Source organism: Lagopus leucura, unplaced genomic scaffold (genome assembly GCF_019238085.1).
Source record: "Lagopus leucura isolate 7727_CA_CO unplaced genomic scaffold, USGS_WTPT01 Super-Scaffold_100018, whole genome shotgun sequence".
NCBI lineage: Eukaryota > Metazoa > Chordata > Aves > Galliformes > Phasianidae > Lagopus > Lagopus leucura.
This window is the reverse complement of record NW_024962272.1, coordinates 7130687-7154716: the sequence shown is the minus strand read 5'-3', so window position 1 is coordinate 7154716 and position 24030 is coordinate 7130687. Positions and strand designations below refer to the sequence as shown.

General features: G+C 39.0%; 1 protein-coding gene across 3 annotated transcripts in view; it reads left to right on the top strand.

Annotated features, from left to right (window-relative positions):
• The window catches only part of APBA1 (amyloid beta precursor protein binding family A member 1), an 81194-nt gene that overhangs the window by 23295 nt on the left and 33869 nt on the right, over positions 1 to 24030 (top strand). The window lies entirely within an intron of this gene.

Here is a 24030-nt window from a genome sequence, read left to right as displayed (position 1 = left end):
TGTTATGATTTCGCTGAAGTCCAATCCATTTGGATTACCTAGTTAGCTGAGATGGTAGGATTGATATCTGTGATTTCTACTAGGAAAGAAAGATCTGATCCTTTTTTTTTTCCAGGAACAAACTCTTTTAAGTTTCCCTCCCCATCTGTACTAGGAATTAGAAAATAAATTACTTTAAACAGGCGACATTAATCCCTGGTAAAATTCAACAAATTTAATTTGGACCATTATTTTTATGCCAGTGTGTCAATGAGATTATAGGTTTTACGTTTCTCTACATTTCTTGATAGTTTGAAAGGTATCATTGTTAATGCAGAACTTTTGTTCAGAAAGCGTGTCACCCTCCCTTCTGTCCTTGTCACCCCACTGTTGAGTTGAGTTTGGTTAATAAAGAACTGTTACTGAATACTTCCAAAGAAGAATTTTATATTTTTCTGCCATTGTCTGAAGCAGTTATTTTAAGGAAAAATTACAGAAATTTTAAATATTTTGGAGGAAGTAGGAAAGGTTGTGTTACCACATTTACAGCTCATGCTGAAGGCACTGACGGTTTTTCCTGTGAACTGGTTTTGGGATTAGATAGACAACATACGTGGATTAAGAGGATCAGTCTGTGACTTGGCCTGTGAAGAGAATCTGGGTCTGCCCTGCGGTAGTGCTGTGAAAATGTTACATTGCTCTCTGCCTTTAAAAGCATTTCTCATAATATGTAAAGACATTTACAAGGGAACTTCTGACCTCTTCATGATGCCAACTTGCTTCAGCGAGTCTACAGCAAGTAGGACCGCCCAAGTCATTCCAAACACTGTAAACTGAGAAAATCTGTAGTTTTACTGAAAAAACATAACATCAATTTCAAAGAAAAAGACATACCGCTTCAGCTTGCTGCCATCTACCTAATACTTAGAAGACTTTAAATCTTGTACCTTGAAGAGTAACTCGGCACACTGTAATGTTTCTTTGCTGTGTTACAAGCACACCTGACTTTAAATGCTGTTCAGTTTGATTTAAAGGAAACAAAATAATTATTCTTCAACTCCTGCATCTCCATAAAGGTGTGCAGAGAGTTTGGTGGTGTGTTTTACAGTTAAATTTACAATCCTTCTTTATTGGTATTTAAATCTGTCTGCTGCAGTAAGCCTGTTTTAACTTGCAATGAAACATTTGCATCATATATAATTAATACGTTTCAGATATGTTTGATTTAATTAGTGTTGTTGCATGTCCTTATGTACCAACTATACATTTATTGTAAATTCTCCTAGATGATTATCTTCAAAAGATGTGTGTTCCAGAGTGACGCTGGTTTTGTATTTTTAAACTGCATGTTTAAGGAGACCGGGCTTGTTTTAGGCTTTTATTTTTGTCACTACTACAAAAATAAAATAGGTGAAAGAGATGGGTTGTAGCTGTTCCCTCTGCTTATAGATGTTGTGTTTTCTTTTTTTTTTTCTTCTTCCTTTCCACTGTATTTCACATTACCAGTGCTGTATCCAACATTTTGGGATTAGCTGATAGAAATTTACATTTTCTGAATTCACTGCAAATATTCATTGATAATTTTCAGTGCAGTCTAAAAATGTTTTTGTACTGTGCTATTTGCTTGTTACAGACATGCAAACTGAAGGAGAGATTTTATATAACTTGCCCTCTATCAAGAAGGGATTAGGTAGAAATGAAGAATTTTTGGTTGGTACATCATTGGAGTATCTGTTTCTGTCTCAATAAAAAAAAAAAAAAATCAAACTGTTAAAAACTTGCAGGAATGGCACCACAGAAATTGATTAAGCATTCAAGCTATCTAGTGCTTTGTTAGGTTTAATGGAGAAGATTTGACTCCTACAGTGTTTCATCAAAAACACTTTTCTTGTGGTGATTGGCAGAAATACTTGTGAATACTATTTTTATTTAATAGTATTTTAACTTGTAGGTACAGTGGTCAAAGTGATTTTGATTTAGTTTGATAGGATTATAGTGCATTGCTTGCATATTGGCTTTATAGAGCAGGTTGTGTTTTGTGTCTAGTTTAATACTACACTGTTAGAGTAAAATATATCATGCCAGACTCGACAGCTCAACGGAACTGAGGCAGATGCTGCTGCTCATGACTCATCTTGGTTGTTTTCCATGCCTGCACAGCAGAGTTGAAGCTCAGAGAGAACGCCAGTGCTTGTTTCACAAGGACAGTGTAGTTTGGGTTCTTATATTCCCCAGGGCTTGTGGAAATTAACTCCTGTGATGGTCTGGGAGTAACTGAGGCAGGGTATTTTGGGACTTTCCTCTTCTTTATTGTCTCTCTATTCTGCTTGATGAGTGTGCAAGTGGAATTTTATCATGTAAACTAATGTACACATTCTGTAAGAAATATTTCCAATATTCTTTAACTGGCAAGGTTTGACGCTCCACCCTATAGAATGCAGATTGGAGAATTAGGTGATGTGAGCTATTAAAATGGTTATGGATTGATAAACATAATAATAGGAAATAGCTGGAACAAGAAAATGATACATACAAAGTAACCTGTGCTCTATGAAGTCGAATATAATGATCTACAGTTTTATAATTCGGTATAAGGGAGATTTCAAGGAATGTGATCACTGCAGTGTTACAGTTTTATAAGTACTAATGTGTAAGTCTGTTCTCCAGCACTCTGCAGTCTTAGGAATATAAACTTGATGGATAGTCCAGCATGTCGTCTTGTGGACTTGAATCCATGTGTCAGTTTATTACCATTTGTAGGTACCATTGCAAGACCAGCCTTCCTGTTTTTCTCCACCTGGTTAATATTTTCTTCTTAGTTAGAAGATTTCTTCTCAGGCTGCCCAAAGAGGTTGTGGATGCCCTGTACTTCAGTGTGTTTAAGACCAGGTTGAATGGGGCCCTGAGCAATCTGATAAAGCACTTGAGCTGGCAGTTGGCAGCCCTGCCTGTGGTAGGGGTTTGAAGGGGGTTGATCCTTGAGCCTCTTCTGACCCAAGCCATTCTATGATTCCATTACTTATTTGTGATTTTAGGCTCAGTATTTCATGACTTTTACGTCTCCTTGTCTCTGTCAAAACTCTTTCCAGGTAAGCAACCCTCCTATAACAAATTACTTGCTCAGATTCCAGTTTTGCTACAATCATACCCAGATTTCATATCTCTGATGTTGTCATATAGGCAGTGTAGACTTCATGTAGTGTTATCAACTGGGTATCAGAGCGAGTGTGCTGATAGCCCCAAATTCTCCAGTTATTACCATTGTGGAGTGTTTGGATTTGATTAACTTTGTTCAATTACTGGATATAATGATTCTGCTTCAGCCTCAGCTCCATTTTCAGCTCATCGAGATCAGGTTCTTACTGTATGTGCTGGTGCTCTATGTGCCAGAGCAGTGGGGTAATGTATTTTCACACTTCTGCTGTGGGGTGCCATGGTCATTACTAGAGCCTTACCTATTATGAAACCTTGTGCTCCAAAGTCACATCTCACAACTTCCTTTATGTACTATCAATTTCTTACTGAAGTCTTCCTGTTTTGTAAAATCGCACAGAATCTTACGAGTAGAAAGGGACCTCTGGAAGTCATTTACTTAGTATTAAATGAGGACCTTGGTGAAAGATCTAGATTCTCTTGATTTTCCTGCCTTAAAGAAGCCTAGAAATGTTTTAATAAGCAAGAAAAGCTTCCTGCTGTAGAATTTGTATCACTGATGTGAAATTATAGAGTTATTTATGAACCTAATTAATTCCTGCAGGAATTAATTATAACATCTTACATCATTTTGATTACATGTTTTTTGTAACCTCTCCTTAGTTCTTCAGATAAGACGAGAAATTCTGTAACCTCCAAAATTAATCAGATCTAGGGCTCTGCTGTCTTTTAAAAGTTACAAGTGTATATTTACTTTTTTCTTTCATTGACTTTTCTTTTGTTTTCCCTAAGACGCAATCTCAGTGTTTTCAGTATTTTTAGTTGTAAAAGCTGTTTTTTCTTTTTCTTTTTCTTTTTTTTTTCCCCAGGTGACTAGAAAAGTAATTTTCTTCAGACTTTCTCACTGAGGCCTTGTATTCCAGGTATCCTGTAATTATTTGTACTTATCTGGCACCTCTCCTGAATTATTCTCATCTTGTCATTCTTAGAATCCTGCTCTTCTTACAAGCTTGTACTTCATTGGTTTGTGATTGTGATGCAGCTATATATCCCATCTCATTTGTCAGTGCTAATTCCTTTGTATCTAGTAATATCTGAAGCAATAAGGTTCTTTATATTCTTCAAGAATTAAAGTACTTCTGTTATAAGGGACATATGTAGATCATCAAGTCCAACTGCAGTAACTGTGTTATGCATAGCTTTCTCATCCAGTGCCTGAGTTAATGACTTCTTGTATTTTACCAACTGTCTTTTGAGTAGCTGGGGTATTTTGTTAGTAAAAACAAGTCTTGTCTGCGTTTGTCTGAGAACTTGATTCATCTGTATTTCCTTTGTTGTCTTCTCTATCTTCCATCTTAAGTTTGGTTCAGTCTTTTGTATTTTCTCGAATTTCAGAATAAATACACTGCTCTCAAAATGCAGTGTAGAGCTCCTTGCCATAGTTGTCCTTCATGAAAAGCTTTTTTCTTCCATTCTGTTACAGTTAGTTGTCCCACAGAGTTTTCATGATGGATAATAAGATGTACAGCAGAACTTTCTGCTACTTTTTCTGTTGTGGCATTTTATGACTATGTCCCCAGTATTCAAGGAACTGTCTTTTGATACTGTTGCTGTTTCTTGTATAATCCTGTTGCAGTTTCATAGAATCATAGGGTGGTTTGGGTTGGAATGGACCTTTAAGATCATCCAGTTCCAACCCCCTGCTATAGGCAGGGACACCTCCTTCTAGGTGAGGTTTCTCAAAGCCCATCTAGCCTGGCCTTGAATGCTTCCAGGGAAGGGGCATCTACAGCTTCTATGGGCAGCCCATTCTAGTGTCTCTTCTACAATTACAACTGTCTAAATATATAATCCTTTTCCCATGAATTCCCTCAAAAAACATTTTAATTGCTTTTAGCTGTTGCTAAGCAATTATTCTAAATAGCTTCAGAATCTCCGCATTTTTTGGCCATCTTTCACTTGCCGAACGGGATCTCTCAGCTGAAAAAATTGAAACTTTTCTGTTTGTGCAGCCATTCGCTCACTTCCAATTATGTATCTGCTCCTGCTTGGGTCTTTACACCTGACTAGGGGATTGAATAGGAAGCCACCTGTGTCCTTGACTGCATCAGCAATTTTCTAGAAAGTAAACATTTCTGATGTATTACAGCTCTGTCTGGAAATGTTTTTGCTGCTGTGTGTCTGGGCAGCATAGGGAAGGAGGGGCCTCTCTTGAAATCGTGTGGTATTGAAGCTTCCTAAAAGGCTTTAGAAAGTCAAGCAGTAACATTCACACGATTACTTCCAAAAGCGTTTGTGTTCTTCAGCTGTATTTCAGAGCATGACTGAAGACGAGATTATCTTATGTTCTTAGTCTGCGTTCTCCAGATTAATTAGATGTTTGCTGCAGTTTCTCTACTGCAGCTTTTTTACCACTTTTAAGTTGCAGAGACATGAAACACGTTTCAGCAAAGAGATCTTTGCAAAAAGGATCATATGCAGTTACATGCGGTAATCTGTCAGTCTGTTTGGTGGTACCCTGGCAACTGTATTTTACCAAGTACGAAGCTCTTTTTAAGTGATGTTTGTTTGGTTTTGTTGCTGATTAGGATTTCTTTTGTGTAGTCACAGAACAATAACCTTTTGTTTAAAAAAAAGTAAAAACTAGAAGTGGTTAAGAATGGATTTGAAGGAGAACCTGACTTTATTCAAACTAGAAAATACTTCCTTCTGAAAATTGAGTATACTGACTTCAGTGCACTAATTTTAACATCTTTTTGCATGTCTGTTCGAGAATCACAATGTGTTGTCAGTGTCAGTTGAGGGTAACTATGAGCTGTAGAGTTGCCTTTAAAAGATTATGAGAGGGTTCAGACTGATGTCTGAACTTCATGTAGAATAACCACTGCAGTAACCTTTGTGACTTAAGTAAGGTGATTTCTTTACAACTTCATAGAGTTGTGGGTGACCTTGGGTTTACTTATAAGAAGGAAGGCTGAGCGATTTTGAAAGGTGCCAGGTAACATGCAGCTGTGTGACTGGGGCTTTCCTGCGGTGGTAGAAGTGCAGGCTTTGAGAGTAGGACATTTGGGAAAGGTAATTCACGAGGAGTTTGCACATGCTCCTTCAATACCTTCATCATATTGCTTATGTTTCTTCTTGGTTGTGCCCTCTAATCCAGCTGATGCTGCAGGTGTTGGTTTGAGCAAGTGATTTTCCCATCCAGGCTGGTATAGGAAGAATTGTTTGACAGAGACCTAAAGAATTAGAGTTTTGGAGTGGGAGACAGAAGTGAAATAACACATTTTTACTTTTTCTTAGTCTTTTGAAGTATTCAGAATATTGTGGGTGAAACTGACAGCTGTATTTTCTAGAATGGGTGTCAGGTGTGGAAGACCTGGGCTGTGATGTTATAGAGCTTGATACTGATGAGGCTGACCTCTCTAGGTCATGTGCTGAATATATGTTGAAGGGATTTAGCTGCACTTAAGAGGGCTTGCAGCCAAGAAAGCCATCATGTCACTGCTTGGAGTCCTTCGGCTGTGGTGTTTTGCAGTCACTTAAATTGTGGTGTTCGCTCTGTCATCTCCAGCAATTCCATTATGCTCATTTTCTTTCAACGTGTTTCTGACATTTAGTTCTTCATGGTGGGCATGGATTATTGATTTGAACTTGTTAACTAGAGAATCTGCTGTGCCTTGAAATGCTCTGATGGATTTCTTCTTCTTTTTGTTTCTATTTCCAGATTTCCCTGATGAGCCCTTTAAAATGTTTGTCTGCGTGTTGTTACTTTTACAGGCTACAAACGAAATAGCTTTTCAACATGTTGGCTTACCTGAAATGTGATTTGTGTTGTTATTCCCTAACAATGTGTAAGAACCTAGTAAAAATAATTAATTGTATATTTTCTGAACCTTAAGGAAGAAAATGTGTTTTCTGCGCTATTGTTTACCAGTTCATTAAGCAGTTGTTTTTCTGTCACTAAAGTTTTCCTTTGATTTTCCGTTGATTTTTGCTGTTGAATTTTTGCTGTTTGGTTAAGTTTGTCTGTTTTGCATTTTTACCTCAACTTCGCTAGAGCAGATATTTGAGATTCATCTTGCTTTGTGCATGCTAGTGTTTGTTCCAATGCACTTGGATGTTTATGCACTGTCATCATTTCTGTGCTTGATAAAAGAATTGAGGACATAGTTTATCTGTCCAGTTTTCCTTTTTTTTTTTATTTAAATTTTATTTCAGTGTTTCCATTTACAGTTGAATGCTGTCCCCTTGAGAGAATAATGTCTACTATATGCAGATTTGCCTACTCCTCTAAGTTGGGAGAAGTTGGGAGGATTGGCTGACATGCCTGAAGGTTGTGCTGCCATTCAGCGAGACCTGGACGGGCTGGAGAGCTGGGCAGAAAAAAACCAGATGAGGTTTAACAGAAGCAAGTGCAGAGTCTTGCATCTGGGGAGGAATAATTGCATGCACCAGTACAGGTTGGGGGATGACCTGCTAGAGAGGAGCTCTGCGGAGAGGGACCTGGGTGTCCTGGTGGATGACAGGTTGGCCATGAGCCAGCAGTGTGCCCTTGTGGCCAAGAGGGCCAATGGCATTCCGGGGTGCATTAAAAAGAGCGTGGCCAGCAGGTCGAGGGAGGTGATCCTCCCCCTCTATTCTGCTCTGGTGAGGCCTCATCTGGAGTACTGCGTCCAGTTCTGGGCTCCCCAGTACAAAAAAGACAGGGATCTCTTGGAAAGTCCAGCGGAGGGCCACAAAGATGGTGAAGGGCCTGGAGCATCTCTGCTATGAGGAAAGGCTGAGTGAACTGGGTCTGTTCAGCCTTGAGAAGACTGAGAGGGGACCTGATCCAGGTCTATAAGTATCTAAGGTGTGGGGGGCAGAACGGCGAGGCCGGACTCTTTTCAGTGGTGAATGGTGACAGGACAAGGGGAAACAGCCAGAAACTGCAGCATAGGAAGTTCTGCACAAATGTGCACAAGAACTTCTTGACAGTGAGGTGACGGAGCACTGGAACAGGCTGCCCAGGGAGGTGGTGGAGTCTCCTTCTCTGGAGATGTTCAAGACCTGCCTGGATGCCTACCTGTGCGACCTGGTGTAGGGAACCTGCTTTGGCAGGGGGGTTGGACTCGATGATCTCTGGAGGTCCCTTCCAACCCCTACAATTCTGTGATTCTGTGATTCTGTTATTCTATGACTGCACATCAGTATAACTGTGATTAAGAATTTTACTATTTGCTTCCGGGTTTTCTGACTTAATGCTTAATGTTTGTTCTGTACTCTAGCATCATGTCCAGGGACGCAAAAACATACTGCTACACTGTCAAGACTAATTTGAGCTATGCAAGGAAAGGCTTTTTTTACCCTTTGGTTTTTCCATAGCCTGCTTGTAAGAGCAATCATAGAACCACAGAATCACAGAATGGCCAGGATTGGAAGGGACCTCAAGGATCATGAACATCCAACCCCCCTGCCCCAGGCAGGGCCACCAGCCTCCACATTCAATACCAGACCAGGCTGCCCAGGGCCCCATCCAGTCTGGCCTTGAACACCTCCAGGGACGGGGCATCCACAGTCTCTCTGGGCAGCCTGTTCCAGAACCTTACCACTTTCATAGTAAAGAACGTCCCCCTGACATCCAGCCTAAATCTTCCCTCTCTGAACTTAAAATAATCTCCTCTTGTCCTGCTGTTATCTGCCTTCCAAGGGGTTGATTCCTCTCCTGTTTGTAGGCTCCCTTTAGGTATTGAAAGGCTGCAATGAGGTCACCCTGCAGCCTTCTTTTCTCCAGGCTGAACAAGCCCAGCTCCCTCAGCCCCTCTTTGTAGTGGAGGTGCTCCAGTCCCCAGATCATCTTCATGGCTCTCCTCTGGACCCTCTCCAACAGCTCCCTGTCTTTCTTGTACTGGGAGCTCCAGACCTGGACACAGTTCTCCAGATGGGGCCTCACAAGAGCAGAAGAGGGGGGGACAATAACCTCCCTGTCCCTACTGGCCATCCCTCTTCTGATGGAGCACAGGATACCATTTGCCTTCTGAACTGCAAGGGCTCATGTTAGGCTTTTCATCTATCAGGACAGCCAGGTCCTTCTCTGCAGGGCTGCTCTCAAGGACCGCTCCTTCCAGTCTGTGTGGATGCCTGGGATTCCTCTGGCCCAAGTGCAAAACTTTGCACTTTGCTGTGTTGAACCTCATCAGGTACACCCAGGCCCACCTTTCCAGCCTCTCAAGATCCCTCTGAATGGCATCCCTTCCTTCCACTGTGTCAACCGCGCCACTCATCTTGGTGTCCTCAGCAAACTTGCTGAGGGTGCACTCGATTCCATCATCGATGTCATTGATAAAGATGTTAAAGAGCACCGGTCCCAGGACAGACCCCTGGGTGATGCTGCTCATTACCAGCCTCCACCAGGACACAGAACTATTGATGACCACCCTCTGTCTGTGGCTTTTCAACCAGTTTCTTATCCATTGAGTGGTCCACCCATCAGATCCACATCCCTCCAATTTGGAGATAAGGATGTGGTGGGGGACCATGTCAAAGGCCTTGCTCGAGTCCAGGTAAATAACATCGGTCGCCTTTCCCTTGTACATCTGTGCTGTCACTCCATTGGCCTGTAGTTCCCCAGGTCCTCCTTGCTCCCTTTCTTGTAAATGGGAGTGATGTGACCCTTCCTACAGTCATCTGGGACCTCACTTGAATGGAATGTTTTGTGTGCTTTCCTCCGCACTCAAGCTTGGAGGTAGTGTGTCTGCTACTGCTGTATTTCATATGTTTGTATCTCTGAGTAGTTTACAGTTATATTATTTGGGTTTACAAAGACATGTCCAAAGAGCAACATTGCAGGGATCATGAGATTCCTTCTCCTGTGGATATTAAAGCTCTTGTGATGCTGGAGTTTGTCTCTCTGTTTCATCTTTGCTCCAGGAAACACTAAGCTGAAAAGTTTGCAGGAAATCCGAAAGGTTTGTTCCCCTCCAAGTGGAACTACTGTCAGGGAGTCAGGACATTACATCACTTGATCCATTCCTGCCCTCTGATTCACGATGTCCTGCAGCTCTTCCTATATGTGTTGAGATTTGTGTCTCATTTGATTAAAATAACCTTCATGTTAAGCATGTTGACTGTGCCTTACAAAATTCAAGAGCTTACTGTACCTGGGTTGCTCTGAAAGTAATGTCTCCTGATTATTTCCATGGAAACTGCAACGGATACAAAGAGCACAAATTGATACAAAGAATACTATTTGATAGAGCAAATCCTATTTTTCAGTCTTTTCACTGTATTAGCTCTGAACAAATTGAATAAGAGCCTGTGTGCCATGCTCATAAAAATCTGTACCAGAGGAGAGGACCCTCTGTTTCACAGCTGTGATGATAGTATCACTGCTGAAACATACCACCCACCACCTAATTATGCTCACATCCACTGTTTGGTCTCTGTAAATGTTCAACAAACATCAGTGAATATAAGTGGATGCCATTTTTTTCTGTATGGGGGAATTCAGTTCCACCCCTTTCTTTACCTGCACTTTCATGTTAGGCTGCTTTCTGTCAGAGTGCTCCTCTGCTGCCACCTGTCACACAGCAACAACGTATAACAATATTTGTGGGAAGGTTCAACTTCTGTTGCCGAACCACTAGCACCTGCCTTTGACATGGTCCAAGATGATAAAACAGGAAGTTTTACTGTTGGAGCAGCCCTTGTAATTTGGATTGTCTGTTTAGCTTTCAGCCTGATCTAAGGTTTGCATGTGTTCATTTCAGTTACTGTAGATCTGTGACCCACTGCTTATCTCTTTTAGAGATAATGATCTCTTATGATATGTGAAGTGGTTGTAATTTAGATACTTGAGCAAAATCTCATACTTCAGATTAGCTGAATGTTACTTAGTAAGTCAAAGACTAAATTAGTTTTATATGGAACAGATAATTTTCTCTAACTGGAGGTAATTCTGAAAAGGATGTAGGTGACAAGTTTTGGAGTTTTTTTGTTTTGTTTTGTTTTGTTTTGTTTTTTTTCCCAACCAATTGATTCATTAATCAAGCTACGTAAGAATTTTCTTTTTTTGCAGTGGTAATTTGTAGGTGTTGGCAAGAATTACAGGGAAGTTGTTGTTGTCTGTTCATAATCTGAATACAATTTCATGTTTTCTCCATTTTTCCCAAAGAAGATTTATATACTTAATAGTCCCTCTTGTAATACAGCTCACTATAAAAAATACAATTTCAGTGGTTGAAGTCAGTCTGCAAGGTTGAAGAGAGGATTGTTATCTGAGATAGCGATGTAGAAGCATGGTCTTTCATCTTTTAGGTTAAACTTTTTTTCAGTGTTCCCATATGTATCAAATAGCATAGGTGCTTGACCTGTGGGCGGTTATCCTGTTCATATTGCTTGATGACATGCCAGCATAATCCTCACTGATAATAAATAAGATCTGTTCAGCTGAAAAGCTATTATCTTTCTTGGTTTCTTAACGCTGTGTGTAGAAAAGAAAAAGGATTCTCACAATACTTGAAAAAAGGAAGTGATATTAAAAGAAGACAGGCACCTTCGGCAAATTGGACGTAATATTGAAAGGAAAATACTGGCACAAGACCTAACCTGCTTCACAGACAAGTCTTTTCTACTTTTTTTGATCTTTTGTAAAGGTTCTTTGGGTATCTTGTGTGAAAAAAAGTATTTTACTTTTAAGCATTAATCTAATGCTGTATTTTTCTCTCTTGCAAAAATGCAGTCTCTTTGATATCCTATTTGATTTCTTTGTGTACAAAGTGGTAGGAATTTCACCTGAAGTGAAATCTTGGAAAAACTAAAAGAAGTGGAATATCACTGGAGCCTATCTAACTGCAGAAAGTACTTGGGAACAATAAGAGAGAAAAGTTTTAAGCTCACAGGAAAACTTCATTGCGTGTGAAACATTTTTCAGTCCATCAGTGATTGTTAAGCCAGAAAAAAGGCTGACGGATAAAATAAGAAAGAGTTTTGAGGAGTTTTGGGTGGAGTTTTTTCTAATGGTTAAGTATGACAAGTAGATTCAATTTTGTGTGCCTGGCAGTGCTCCATCATTCTGGCTAAAACTGTATGTGAATGTGAAAGCGATGGAACATCTGGGGTAGTTGATAGAGTTGTGGGATGGTTTTGCTTTGTTTTTTTTTTTTTTTTTTTTTTTTTTCAGAATTCTACCAAGGCTGCTCTGAAGGCTCTGATTTGGGATTTGTGCAATTTTGAAGTTATTAGACTGTGCTGCAGCCTCATCTTGCCAACAGAATTAGTCATTTTATGGACTAGTCTGTCTGAGTAGTGACAGAATATGCTTTGGAGCCTGTGAACACATACATAGGAAGAGTTGCTGTAGAGTTACAAGATGCAGATTTGTGGCTTCTGTTACATAGGAGGTCATGCATGATAGTTTTGGTCTCAGAACAGTCTGTGTGTATGCACCTACTTTGCAGGTGAGAGTGGGAGACACTTTTCTCAGAGGACGTTAATTCAGGTAAGTGGTGAAATTGCCTTCCTCACAGTAACAGAGGTTGAGCACTGCTACAAAAGCTACATTGTCAGTAACCATAACTGAAATGTTACACTTAGGTACCCTGATACATTAAAGGAGAATCTCCTAATAGGTGCTTTGATTGTGGTTACCTGAACTTTGCAGTCTTGTAACTAGAAATGATGGATGCTACAGAGTTTCACTGAACAGTTTTGATCTAAGGCACGTCAATCGCAATCTGTTTCAACTGAATTAGGCTGTTGTGATTCCTTGAATATTTTTGGTGCCGCCAGATAAATGTTAGCCACTGTCTAATGTTTGCAGAAGACGAAATTCTCAATACATTCAAGATTAAAAGATAAAATTTCTAAGTACACTTTTAAAAAGTTAGGAAGTTAGGTATCTGTTTTTCCCCTTTCTTCTTCAACAGCTATATTTTCTTAACAACTTACATAACTTTATTTTGATTCTTTGTATTTGTTCATAAAAATGTATTTTTGGAACATTTTTTAAAAGGGAAAAATGTTGGTATGCATGCGAAGGAAATGAAAATAATTGCTTAAATAATAAACAGATATCCCTGGATCTCGTGTCTTGTTTCAAGAGTGTGGAGTTCAAACACTAATGTGGAGTGTAAAGAAATGCTTAAATTCAAGAATTAAAAACAGTATGTCACTGGCAGAGTTTTGAAACTGAATGCCAGGTCTTCAGCTATAATACTTGTATCTGCATGACTTGCAGAAGAGTTTCACATGAACCAATTCATGCCTTGTTAATTTACCTTGCATATAACGTGCCACATTTCCACTGAGCCTTCACTCTACCCTGCCCCACTTAGTTTCTCTAAGAAACTTCCTGATCTCCTGCATGTTTCTTTTCAGGCACATATTTACTCATGTGAACAGGTGCATTATATAGACATATGATGAATTTGCAGGTAGTCAGTTCCGGTGTTTTAGCTGTAAGAGTTTTCATAGTAATAGACATTTAGTCAGGACGTCGTGGAAGAATTCTTCTCTGCAAAATCATTGAATAGCCAAAAAAGAAGTACACTTCAGAAGTGTACTTCAGTGACAAACATGAATGTAGGCCTGCCTTGAGCAACTCGCTCTGACGAATGCGGATGACAATTCATCCTTGCAAACTGCAGAGGCTTTTTTGTTTTTTGCCAATTCTCTTCATCTCCTTTTTTTTTTTTTTTTTTGTTCTTTTTTTTTTCTCCTGGATATTTTTCCCCTTCCTCAAATTGATGAAAGACAGAAATGCAGAGGCTTTCAGAATTGGCAAAATCTAGTCACAGAGCTCAAAAGGCAAGCAGTTTTTTTTCCCCAGCACTGACTGAGGTTCATTAATATTGTGTCTGCTGGAGACAAGTTTGTGAAACATTGCTTATATTTGCAGTGCTTTACTTTTAATTCCAGACCTTGGCTGTTAAGTATATGAGCTCAGGATCTGCAGAAGATTGGCATGGCTTTTAATGCTAGTGAAATACTACTGGAGAATAATGGCATTTGAGCTTGGATGTCAGAAGAGAAAGACAGGATTGTAGGAGGGATGGTCCTTCACTGAAAAGAAATAAAAGGACAGTGCAGAATAAGTTCAAATCCCTGGTAGTGTTGAGTCCTTCTTACCTAGGTCTTATGGAACATATAAAGTGCATCATGTTCTCTCTTTATAAAACATAATAGAGCAAAATAATTAGGACTTAATTGCCTGGAAAGAAATGGTCATGCTTTTGTACATTTCTTTCTAATAACTCCTGTCAGTAAGCAAAACGGAGCCATTGACTCCCATGCTGTCTGTAAGCAAAAAAAGAAAAAAGAAAAAAATTAATAGTTGAGTACCTAAATACTTTCATTTTAGGCTTGTACTTTTCGTCCTGTAAGCTTACCCACATGAAATGTTTTTTACATTACAATTGCACTTTTTAATTGCTACTTTTCTCTGCTGTAATTGCAGTATTTGCTTGTCTGAATGTTATAAAAAGATTAGGAGACTATCATAGAAGTATTTTCAATGTGCTTATTTTTCTACTAAATCTAAGTAATTCTTTTCTAAGGAGAAGACAAAGTAACATATTTTCACAGAAACGTGAGACACCTGAAGCTTGAAGTAATTTTTATTTGAAAGGGAGTCAAAAGCACTGGGCAGTGAGGGAGGAACAGTAATTTAAAAGGAAGATGACTGCCACCGTACCTGTGTTTAGAATATGTCTTGTGTTCTGTCTCCCTTATGACTCCAACATTCTGTCCCTTTTTCCTGTTGTTGTGTGTATTGCTTGACTTGACTTGTTGGAAGTTCTAGCTGTAAACTTTGAATAGGGAAGTGTACTTGGGTGATAGCCCTCAAGTTTTTGTTTGCTTGTTTGTTTGTTTTTAACTGGGAGAACGCTTCTGTATAATTACCATTATGTATGGTAAGCTTGTCTGCTTAGTGGATAGAAACTGAGGAATGTGGAAAGTTTTATGTTTTTGACGTAATATATCTGGTTCCGATGTCCTTGATTTGGCAATACATTGGCAATGTGATCTGGTTAAGTTGATCAGCATCACTTTTTTTCAGCATCATTTTTTTCTTCAACTGAGGAGTTCAGGAAGCTGCAACTAAGTACAGTTCTCCTTTCCACCCCACCATGAATCTCCCTTGCCGAGTCTGTGCTGAGTCTGCTTGTTGTGAGATGTTTCTGAGGACCCAGCGAGGACTGTAATTAGTGAGACTCTTCAAGTTTGGTTCTGAGCTGCAGATGTGGAGAAATGCCAGCCTTCAGTAGGGTTTTAATTATGTCTGGGAACAGATTTAATGTGTAGTTGCCTTGGAGTACTAACAGAAATGTGCTTGTGCAGAAAGTAGGCTTCAGTCAAGGTCTTCCCCTGTGTGGGGGAATAAGACCCGTCTTGGTACTCACCTCTGGGACAAGTGACCTTTCTCACATCAGCCCTGTAGAGGAGCACAGGGGCACAGCTTCCCAAGGCACAGAAGCTGTTCCTATGTCAGACTAGATAAAAATTGGGGCAGCCTGGGACATCTCCAGTGGTGCTGGTCAAATGCAATTAGGTGCTGGTCTAGTCAGACCAGCCTCTGGCAGCCAAAAATCTTGCATGGGATACCTTGTGGTGCATCTGCTCTGTTGCTGAGAATTCATCACCGTTCAAGAAGCTAGTGGAAGATATGCTTGTGTAATGTCCAGTTTGGCCATTTTTTTCTCTAATAGCTTCAGACGTAAATGGCATCCTTCCAAATGGTACTTAGGAGGGCAGTGAGGCTGCCTTTATGGTGTAGCACTGTGACAGAATTGTGAATCTGTGAGAAGATGGAAGTGACAGATCAGTTTTCTTTCAAGCCTCTGGAGCTACTCTCTGTAGTTTTGGGTTTTTTAGGTCTTCTGTTGTTGTTGCTTTGTTCTGACTTGTTTGTGTTGGCAGTGGTTTTTGTTTTGTTTTACTGGGACTAAATCAGTTTATCCTCAGAATAGAAGAAACTGAAGGAGCTGCAAGTGCTGTTGCAGCTTATGTCTGAGATTGGTTGGGCTAAAATTTTAACAGAAAGTGTGGTAGAAGAGAAAGGTGTCTGTTTGGGGGATGATAAAAAACACTTAATTTTAACTGCTGTAACCTATGTTATACATTCCCACCTTCTCTCCCTTTGCATCTTTGTTGTTGTTCCATAGGTTTTTGTTTGTTTGTTTGTTGGTTGGTTTTTGGGTTTTTTTTACTGAATATAGAAGTTGTATAGGTAGAAGCTCAAACCTTTTGAAGTTGCATTCAGTGTATTTAGTTAGTTAATTAATTTTGGTTAGCCTGGACCTTTGAGTAAAATCCTTCTATTAGTGGGATTTTTCTGTTTCTCCACCAGGCAAGCTAAACAGTGCTTAAAAGCAGCTTCTTAATAATGTGGTCCAAGTATACATCATGTCCTTGAAGAGGAGCCTAGGGTTGTCAGCTAACAAGTGTTAATTCAGTTGTTTTTGAGTCTTTCATGCTTCTGAGTTGAAGGAGGGGGGTAGTGTAAAATCTGGTGTTTTTCATAGCTGATGTTATGGTTGCCAGGCAGTGGTACATTTTTATCTCCCTATTGCATGATAGATGGTAAGCACATTCTTTATCCTGTCTTTCCCACCGGCTTTCAGCTTAACTGAGATACAGCTCCTTCGATAGCAGTGAAATAAAGTTGTTGCTTTCTGTGAGGGTGTATCTGTTAGCTTGAAGCTCTGAGGCAATTGTGAGCTCCACAGACCAAATCCTTTTATGGATCGGATGATCCACAATCTAGTGGTTTCAGTTTCAGTGGTATTTCCATACCTTTTTGATGAGCCTTGGATTTGGGAAGATAAGAAACAGATTTTTTACCTCAAGAAGTGTTGTCTTGGTAACTGCTAGATTTGTTACAGATGCCTTTAAGAAGTAAATAATCTATTGCTTGGCAGTCCTAGGGACTTTTTATTATTTCTACTCTAGCCTTTCTGTTTGCTTGAAACAATTGCCACTAGAAGTATTGTTCCTCTTGCTTCGTTCAGCTGAAGGACACAATTAACTAAGAGACTGGTTCTAGCAGATCCTTCTTTTACTGAGGTCATCTCAGCGCTGTCAGAATGTTTCTGTGTACCTGACACAACGTGTGTCTTGTTCACATTAAGGAATTAACAAATGTAGTGTTTAAGTCACTTGAAAATTGCGCTTTCCACAACAAAATTGATAAAAATTGACTTTCCCTTCACACTGTAATTTCAAGTTATTAAATCAGAAGGACTAAATGACTCAGAATTTTTAACAGATGCAGAGTGTTTTGAATCTTAATTCTTGTCTGGTATATTTTCTGTCTCCATTGCATCAAAGAATAGTTGTGCATGGTAGATATTTACATCTAGAGTATAACAACAATCAAGAATACACCTGAGTAAGATTGTCTCAGCCAGAAAGGTAGGATACTCTTTATTTGTGAACAGAGGAAGAAAATTCAGAAGTTTATTGGATATCTTAGTTTTAATCTCATGACGCAAGCATGGGCATACATATGAAGGTTGTGTCATTCTCTGCAGTTTACTGTATCTATCATGTTTGTTAGCTCTGCTTACAGATGCTTTGTATGTACGTGCTGTAGCATGTAAAAGGAGATGGAAGAGGTCTTGTGTTTGTTAGGTTGACTTCAGGATTTTTGTTTGTGTGCGTTTTGTTTGTTTTTAGCATAGATTGTCCCATTGTTTAAATAGACATATATAGTTTTCACTGCTATAAAAACGTCACAGTTGCGAAGATAGCATCCTTTAATCTTTGAGGAGTTGCTGTTTTCCATTATGCTTTCTGAGACAGTTCTTCCCTTTTTACACAGAAAGGAAAATATTGTAAATTACAAATAACCATGTGCCCAGAATCAGTAAATGTTCATTTTTAATTTCACTACCTCTAACAGAGACTGAAATTAGTTTCCTATTCAACTATTGATCTTAGATGTCATTATGCTTTGACACTTTGCATATGGCTTTAATGTATCTTTCTTATGTGGAAATTGGTGCAATTAACAGATTATAAAGCTGTTAATTAAAGATTCAATCCATAGTACAACCGGAAATAAAGATAGCTATAACCTGTCAGAGAATCGAAGCAGAGTGGAAAGAGTAAGTTACATTTCCTTAGCTTAGCTTTTAGAATAACAGTTTTACTTATGATGCTTTATTGTTCTGGTTGGTGAGAGCAGTCAGATTTCTTCTCTCAACCAGTTTCAAACTGGGATTTGTGTTTTTTTTTCCTTTCTTATAAGAATCTTTGGTTTACTGCGTATAGTTTTTGAATTCTACTGCAGAGGTTGCCTGGGGTTCTTCTCAACGTTTTTCTCTGATGCTTTTGGGTCTTAATACAGTTAACCTTTCTCTGGTAGCATATGGATACTTTCACATAGTCCCAGAGTCCTTTGTCTCTGTTTCTTGTACAAACAGAACTTCAGTAGCAAAAGGTGATGGGAAGAATCTCTTTTATGAGCAGAACATTCTCTCCAGTGCCCTAAAGCTTCACCAGTGCTTGAGACCTCTTGTCTTTCTGTTTTGAACAGTTACTGAATAGTGTTCCTTGCACAGATTTAAAGTTTTGAGTAAAATGAGGATTGCAGGAACATGGTGTGGTTGCAGTACTCTGTTACAAGTTTAGCAGGGAATTATGACATTTCCGAACTGCTGGGTACAGGTTTCTTTGGCTTCGATGTCAATTCTAATTAAAAGAGATATGTAAGGACTGTTGTTAATGATGTGGAAATTGATTCTAAATCAGCCTAAATTAATTCCATGTATTCAAGGAGATTATACCATTTGGGTCTGTGCTGACGCATATTCATCCCTTGCACCTCAAAGTTTTACACTCTTTGTAAAAATCTGTAAAAGTAGATTTAGAAGTAGTGGAAAAATGAAATCCAATGTGTGATTGACCTTTCAGTCAGTTAGGTGCATACTGCAGCTTGGTTCTTTGTTCCACATGAATCCCTGGAGTTAAGAATGTTTAATGCATTATTTATATATATTAGTATATGTATTAGTATATATATATATATATGTATACATACACTAATATTTATGTAATAGATGTAATTATCTGTCCCAAATAATTTTTACAGTTTACTTATATTTCTACCAGAGACCTAAATCTGTTCATGGTTCTGTTCAAGTAGTTGAGTGTTCCTTTGGTCATAAATTTATGGTTTCTTCTTCCTCTGTTACATCCAAAGTTCAGTCTCTCGTGCTTTCAGTTGTGGGGAGACCTGAATGGTAAGTCCCTGAATCTTGTGCACAGAGCCTGGCTGGCTCCAGTTCTCATTTAGGCAATGGATTTTTTAGGTGCCGTGGTTACTCAGCATGGGCCAGTGTACAACTATTTTATAGCAAGAATATTGCCTTTCTTCTAGGAATCTACATATTCTTTTAGGCTAGTTGTGATTAGAAAAAAAAATCTCTGCAGTAAGAAATCTTAGTCCAGAAATTTACGTAGCTTATTTTAATTAGTAAATGTGTCAAGTACTGAATGCAGCCTTTCCAGTCTTAATAGAGTAACATATTACCTGTTTATTTATTGATTAAGACTAAGACACGTGGGCAACAAGCACATATTTACGTACGTGTGTACTGTAAGTGTTTCTGCATATAGGTAACTACACCTGCAGTTTTCATTTTGTTTATTTCAGTGATATAGCTTGTATTTAGAGATGGGTATTTTTCAGTGCCTTGTCTTGAGCAAGAATAATCCTCCCCTAATCCCTGATGTGTTTTTGCGGGGAAGGAGTTTGGAAATCATGTACAATTGATGCAGTCCTTGGTACAGTTTAACGTATTGAAGCAATTTTAGATATAAAATAGGTTCAGTAACATAATTTGAATATGAATCCTGCACTGAAAACATTTTTTTGCTATGGCACTGTGACTAACTGAATATTACTCTCGTTGTGTATTTTTTCTTTCCAAGGCTTCCTCTGCTGCCTGAAGTGAAATGTGTGTGTGCTACCAAGTAGCATAGTTCTTGAGGGACTGAGAATCATGCTGTATTTAAATAAATATTACTTGTTGTCTTTTGTAAAGACCTGTACAAGTGAAATATTGGTGCATTGCTGGAGTACTTTATGAAATTCTGTGGAGTGTGTGCTGTGACAGCTTACACTCAGTGTGATGACTTTGCAAATTCAGCCTGAGGTCTCTCTGCTTCTAATGTGACTTGGGGTTGTGGGTAAACATGTTCAGGGAACAGCTGACTTCTAGGACAGACAAAGCTCTTTTTGCTTACAAGGTCACCACACATACTAATTTTTCTCTTAAAAACATTGTGTGAAATAAGAGGAAACAGTTATGACTTATATATATGAGAAAATTGATTTAAAAATGTGTGTGTAAATAATCTGTTTCAGTGATGCAGACTGGGTCAGGTGGGGCTGGGGTGCAACTAGGGGTGGCCCCAGGTTTTCGTGGCGTGGAGCTGAGCTGGGGCAGTACTGCATCTGGGCAGAAGTGAGGGGCGGTGGGAATGGGATGTGGCCCCTCAGACGGGGGGGGGGGGGGGGGGCGCCCGGGGCCCGGGGGCCGGGGCTGTGCTCACAGCATGAGACACACAGAATGAGCATGAGGGGAGGGCGAGCCTTGGGGCTGTGGGGCTGGAGACTGTGCCCTATGAGGGGAGGCTGCATGCTGGGACTGTTTCAGCTGGGAGAAGGGGCTGCTTTGGGGGCACCCTAAGATACTCTTATGAAGTAAACATGCATAAGAAGGCAAGTGATTATACAGATGAATGAATGAAACAAATAATCGAATTGGAATCTCATATTTTTACCTTATTGGAAATTTTTCCTGAACATTAATGTGGTAGTCTTGTTTCCAGATGATAGCATAGCCTTTTGCTGGTATTTTAAATATTCTTTAATGTAAAGTAGCAAGGAAAAATTCTCAAGCAGTTTAATACTGTTGCATGAAAAATATGTGGAGATGTTTAATTTTTCTTTTTTGTGGGCAATGAGGTAGTTTAACCTTCAGGAAGAAGCTGGTTGCACTAGTAATCAACCTCTGATTTCTCTGTTCTGGAGACAGATTCATCCATCAAGTCTTGAGTGCAGAGCTGAGTGCTCAGAAAGCACTTTCCTGTATATGTGTGATTACTGAAGCACAGCTGCTGTTCCGGGCAATTAATGGGAGAGTATGATACATTTCAGATGAGTGCTTTGTCTTTATTTCCCGGGTCAGATGACCTTTCTTGCTTATATTCTCTTCTGTCTATGGCATTTTATTTAGGGTATTGATTTCTGTTTGCTTGTAGGAGATGAAGTGCTCTTGGAAGGCCTAGTGAGAAAAATCAGGAAAAATCAGAAAAATAATATTTTAGTAGTCTTCAGCTTCTACATAGGAAAACAGATCTAGTTAAACATCTATCTTATTATTTAAATAGGTGATTTAAAGACTGGTTGTTAGGTAGTTGAATGGATATACTTAGATGCTTGGTTCTCACTGAAGATTATTGGGACTTCTATTCAGATCCCCGGTTTAGTGAATCAATTTCAGTGCTTTTTGAAATATTCAATTTTTTCCCCCCAAAGTTAAAAAGTAAAATTTAATTAACCGAGTAAGTACAACCAGAAAAGGACCTTCCTTGGGAGAAAGCTTAAAAGTGAAACAGTTTTCTCATTCCCTCAAAAGACGTAACCTGGAAATTTCAGTATATGAAATTAGTCTGAGATCATTCTTTAGTAAGTGAAAGAATTTTACTGTGGAAGCATCCATTTTGCGTAAAGAAAATGTTGAGGCCTTTGGGTGGTCATTAGAATATTTTGTATCGTCTGTAATCCCTCTAATTTGTTTCATACATCTGTATCTGTCCACAATGCTATCTCTCCATAGTAAGCTAGTGTGTTGCATTCTCCTATTAAGATTCATAAAACTGAATCATGTATTTTCAGGTACTATTGGAAATTTGGTTGTCCTAAAGCACATTGTGTCATCTGGAATTTTTCCTTCTAACTTATTATCATTCAGTTGAAGGTGTGCTGGGATATATGTGTTAAAGATTTCAGAAAGTTGGTCATTCTCCTGTGTTTTTGCGTAGCTTCATTTCTTTCTGCAATACTGCCCTTTCTCTGTGAAGGATACTTAAATATGAGTCTGCAACATATTTAAATAAAAATTAGTAAGTAATCCTCTATTCTGTCCAAATTAAGGGAAAGGAAATCTTTTTTGGGATGAACTTTTCAAGGGGCTGTTACACATCAGCATCTTCACTGTTTTTATGGGCTTGAAATTGAAAGTGCTGGAGAGCTTTTGTTCTTATTTCCTTAAATAGCAGTTTCTTATTCTGTGCTGGGGGCAGAGGAATGCTTGCTTTGGTAGTTTTGACACACATCTGTCCATTCTTTCCAGCAAACCTTAGAAGCAAAAGGCCTTATCTTGTCATTGAAAGTTTCTTACTTGGATATCTTCGTTAGATGGAGAAAGCAAACTGAGTTTCCTCATAGTTATTTTGAAACAATATTAATTTGTATAGAAAATCTTTACCTGTTCAATTCATGTGATACATTAACTATTACTTTGAAAATTCAATTTTGATATTAAGATACGCTGTACTTCTTCCTCACTTGTGAAGGAGATAAAATGTCAAATTTTAGAGCTGAAACACAGTGTGCCAGGTTTACAAGAATTACGCACAGACTGTTTCTGAAAATGAGATTAGTCTGGAACAAGGGCAGTGTTCTATTTTGCTCCCTTACTTCCTTATTTATGTAAGAATTCTTAAGTTTTAGACTAAAGCAATGGGTGTGGCTAAGACAAGACAAGGAGGAGTATTTGCTCATCTGGAAGCTGATCCCATTAGATTTCCCCTGCGGCTGCAATGCAAGTGGTTCCCATCTAGCTTTTCCTGCCTGTCAAATTCTCTGACAGAGGGCAGCTGAAATTGGTATTGTTTTCTTGTCAGTATTTCCAATGCTCATTCATGGAGCTTGTTTATTCAGCTATTTGCCATCGAAACCTCTCTGTCTGTACTCGGGGGATTGACTTCAACTTCTATTTTACATTAATTTTAATTTTTTAATTAGTATTTGGTACATGGTTTTATAGATCTTTGAAGTTTAAAGTATTCCAACAATAAAACACAGGCTGAAGTTGTATTTTACCCACAGACATACAGTTTAACTTAGAATTCTGGAGATGCCCTTTTCATGACACTACATTTCAAAATGTAGGGTAAGGTTCAGAATAGCTGAAGCTATTATGTGCAAATGAAACCTTCTGAGGTAGATAAGCCTGCTCGCTCTAAGAAACTCTCATACTTTAAACTGTATTCTTATGGGTTTTTCCTGTTTCTGTGGGCTTTGTTGTTGGCAGACATCTCTAGTGTTTGTATCATCTTTTGAGGCTTTTAATCAGTCAGCAAGGCTAACATGCCTTGCTAGTCTCACTGTGGTCAGGTTGTGAGAATTAGTAATGCTGCTTCATGTTACAGGAAAGATATTTGGTGCAGGAGTCATCATCCATCTTAGATAATTTTAGATAGATTCCATGAAGATATCTATGTTGAATGTAGCTGTCACATGCTTCCCTAGGAGAAGAAACAGGTTACTTCAGATGCACGCTGAGTCTCTCTTTTTATCTCTGCTGATCTCAGAAGTTAGGGTGGTCAGCTCAGCTGGAGATACCCCATTAGAGAAATGTGGTCTGCATAGGTGTCATGTATCTTACCAATTGCAGACTGCAGTGGTAGGACTAAATCTACCATTTTACATTATTGCATTCTTCCTTTATGCAGAGATAGTAAGCTCCAGATAAAGTGGTGGAATATTTCTGTCATACCTCTACAATGTTAGAGCCCCTGGCAATTGTTAGTTTTTCTAATGCATGCCTTTCAATGTCACTTAAATGCTACAGCAGTCCATAGAAGGTGCTCCAAGGAGATGTTTGGAAATGATTCTTCTGCAGA